Source organism: Lygodium microphyllum, chromosome 17 (genome assembly GCF_053477565.2).
Source record: "Lygodium microphyllum isolate KBCC chromosome 17, Lygodium_microphyllum_v1.1.10, whole genome shotgun sequence".
Lineage (NCBI taxonomy): Eukaryota > Viridiplantae > Streptophyta > Polypodiopsida > Schizaeales > Lygodiaceae > Lygodium > Lygodium microphyllum.
This window is the reverse complement of record NC_141151.1, coordinates 84047876-84051958: the sequence shown is the minus strand read 5'-3', so window position 1 is coordinate 84051958 and position 4083 is coordinate 84047876.

The window sequence follows — 4083 nt, the reverse complement described above, 5'->3', positions numbered from 1 at the left end:
ACGACATGATAGTCGAGAGAATAGGAAAAGACCACTCACCCCCATTATGGCTATACTTCCATTTGAGAAGTGGGGAACAGACTTTGTGGGTCCTATTACTCCGTCATCGACTGCGCAAAAGAGGTATATTATTGTAGCAACTGACTACTTCACAAAGTGGTCAGAAGCACGTGCAACAAGGAAAGATGATGCTAAAGAAACTGCTAGTTTCCTCTTAGAACAGATCATATGCCGTTTTGGTCCACTGAAAGAATTAGTGTCGAACCGTGGAACCCATTTCCTGAATAAGGTGATCAAAAGCTTGACGGAGGCTTGGCAAATCAAGCACAATAAAATGACTCCTTATAATTCGCAGGCAAATGGGCAGGTTGAAAGTACCAACAAGCAGCTTGTAGGTATCCTATCGAAAGTCGTATTTGAAAAGAAACGCAACTGGGATAAGAAGCTATATGTGGCAGTATGGGCATATAATACCACATTCAAGCGAGCCATTGGCCACACGCCGTTCAAACTAGTTTATGGTGAGGAGTGCGTTTTACCCTTAGAAATTGAGTTGCCGACCATTAGATTCACAATAAACCATTCTTTGGGTAATGAGGATGCCCTATTAGAGCGATTTACGACCTTAGCGCACCTAGATGAAATTAAGTTGCAAAGTTTGTTACACCAAGAGATGGCTAAACGTCGCATGAAACAGTTGCATGACCTGAAAGCGAAGAAGTATACCTTTAAGAAAGGACAACTGGTTTTATATTATGATGCGCATAGGGATCTTTTCCTAGGAAAATTGGAGCCTAAATGGGATGGACCCTACAATATTGTTAGGTTAGTGAAGAATAGGTCTACAGCCCTATTAGCTGATCTAGAGGGAGTAGAGTTTAAAAATAAGGTTAATCTTAATAAGATTAAACCTTATTAGTTCTAAGTATGCTAATACAAGAGACATGCATTGCAGGTCCATGCTAGGGATGATTTGGGACCTGCGAAAAAGAGCTTAAAAGCTAGTTGATGGGTCGGTTAATTCCTTGTTTGGAGCACCCATATCTAGAGCAAAGATACCATCAGGGGAAACTCATTTGGTGGAGCAAAGGGTGTAAAGTGATTGAGCAAGAAGACGAAACCTTTGTATGGGAGATCAAAGTCTTTTGCCATCACTGTTTATGACTGTTGACGAGTATCCCTATTGAGTTCAATGAAGAAGGTGGGATGGAGCCGTCAATTCATCCTCTCAACATGCTAAACTTTGATTACCATAATTACGAATAGAGGGGTTTGTGATGGCCGGCTGGGTAAACCCATTGTGAACGTATACATTATATTTTGACGGAGCGTCCAGGGGCCCTAATAAAAAAGGAAGTGTTGGAGTAGTAATCCGAGACCCCCGACGTAGAGTGACAATGAAGTTAGCTGCTTATCTCGGGGTAGGATTCACTAACAATATGGCGGAGTATAAAGCCTTGATTATGGGACTGCATATTGCCAAACAAGGTGGTATTCGTCAATTGTTAGTAAAAGGGGATTCCTAGTTGATCCTGAATCAGCTAGATGGGACATACACAGTGAGGAATCCCATTCTTTGTATGTATCATTAGACTGCTATGACCCTACTAGCGGAGTTTGAGAGAGTGTCTTTTCAGCTGATTCCACGTTACTGGAATCAGTTTGCGGATTCCTTGGCAAATCTTGCTTATGAGGAAGACCTCTTCTTTAATTGTGGTCCTAGTCTGGATATTGTTATCAATGATGAAACAGGACCCGGTCGCTTGTGGGGTATGTTATCAGAACATGCAGTATATGGCAGACGATGGTTGATATGGGTGATGCAAAGAGTAGCCGAGACCAATCTACCGTTATTATCTGGGACCCATAGGTTGATTAGACAACATGTTATGCATACGCCTCTTGCTATCTATGCAGGAGGGATGGGTCATAATCTTATGCATTTAGTTTAGGGCTATGAGCCTATTTTTTCTCCTTGGGAGGGAGCCTATTATTGTATATGTGTGTTCTTCCAGGGAAGGATATGTAGGTGCGATTCTATTTGATCTTGTTAGGCCAAGAGGGCCAGTGTTGCGAGGTTTTGAATGCTTTATTTCATTAGGCCAAGAGGGCCAATTTAGTTTTGTAGTGAAGTGTTTTATTTCATTAGGCCAAGAGGGCCAGCTGTCTGTTTAGTGCAGGTACAGTTAATGGTTTCTTGTTTGAGTTTTGTGCTAGACAGGTTTAAAGAAGAGCTTGGAAGGAGCCTTTTGTTGCGTGGAAGCTTCTTGTGGCCCTCTCTAGGTGATATCTTTCCTTTATGAGTACTGTGGTTTTTATGCTATATGTGTTTGTGTGCTTGTACGAGATTTTTCTTCTCTTGTTGGGAACCGGCGTCCAAGGCATGAAGTCCCAGGTTTAGGTTCAGTATGGTTGAGGGAGGTCTGAGTAGTCGTTGCCTCCTATAAAGACATTGTCAAGCATGGAAAGACCTGTTTTAGAAGGGAGTTCTAGTGACCCTATTCTGCTAGCCTGCTAGGCAGCCGTTCTAGGAGTTCTTGTTAGTTGTGAGGCAGTTAGAGAAGCCTGCCAAAAGAAAACGAAAGATGATAAAGGGAAATAAAACCCTGAATATCTTCAAGATAATAAATATAGATACTAAGGTGTGTAAAAAGGGGTTCTAACCCCTATAAAAGAAAAGAAATGAAATGAAAATGTATCCGTAGATGATCATTGACTTGCGAGGGCCTGGTAGGTTCCTGGGGACGAGTCAGACCCAGGGCTGATGCCTTGTCTTCCTAGGGGTGGCATCTTGCTGGAAAAGAAGTAATTAAGGAAGGTTGGAGCGAAAATAAAAGTGAGCGTCAGAAAAGGATTAAGTGTTGCCTTGCGAGGGCTTGGTAGGTTCTTTGGTACCGAGACAGATCCTGAGGCCGATGCTCTGTTCTCCTTGGGTCACTACGCTCAGCTCCCTCCTTTTTACAAGCCCAAGTATGTCAATAAAATAAAACCCTAACAGAAAGAAAATACTTCTTGATCAGGCTATAGGAGTCCTCGCCAAGTAGGAGCTCCTAGTTGTGTTGTCCTTAGTTAGGTAGGTAGTTCAGACCACCACTTAGGGCACCCTCTTTGACAGTCCTTTTTAGTTTGGCCATGTTGGAGCAGTTGGTTAGTAACTAGCTTCGGGCCTTTTATCAGATTATGCTAGGCCTACTCCTTGTGGATGTCATGCCTTGGTTTTGTCAGGGGGTAGGGTGAGCATTGTGCTGTGTTTAATATGTATTTATTTTGTATCAGCTTGATGCTTCCTTTGGTTGTTTTTGTGCAGATCCATTGTGGGATTCGACGTGCTGAGTCATCGTATCCTGTGGTCACCAATGAGAGCGAAATTTTGGTGCAGAGAGGTGCTTAAAAATAGCTAAAAATTATGAATATCAAGGGAAAAATATTCAACATCGAAGGCGGTGGCTCGATCTAGGACGATTTTAAGCGCCAAAGTGCTTTAAAAGCACCCAAGTAACACTTGTTGATTTTTCATAATTTTTCAGATTTTCGTGCGGGTTGACACGAGTGACTGGCCAATGCGGGATGTCAAGCCGGACGCCCATGATTTTTGAGAGCTCAATTCGGAGTCCGGACGGGGAAATGGCCACAAAGTGGGCAAGATTTGAAAAGGTGGACCAAACTTTGATAAAGTGGTCATGACCCTTGGGAAGTTGGGCATTTTATGCAACATTTAACTTGGCAACAAATTGTGGGATGAGAGAGATGAAGAAAACATGGCCAACAGAGGGCGCCGAAAATCACTCCATGGATGGATGGGGCTTCTCCCTGCCTGCAAACAACCACTATAATTGACAATGGCCCTTGCTTCCCCTCTGTCTGCTGATTCTATCGCCGCCTCTCGCCCGAGAAATGGTGGTCTTTGCGAAGAATTCTGATTTCAGTATTTCTCTCTCCTCCCTCTCTCTCCCCTAAAGGCAGATTCATGTGGTGAAGAAGAAGAAGAAGAATGGATGACGAATGCTTGTCCAATAAAGACCGGATTGCTCCGTAGTGCAAGAAGAAGGAAGATTGCTGATTGTGGACTCTCATGAGCATTAA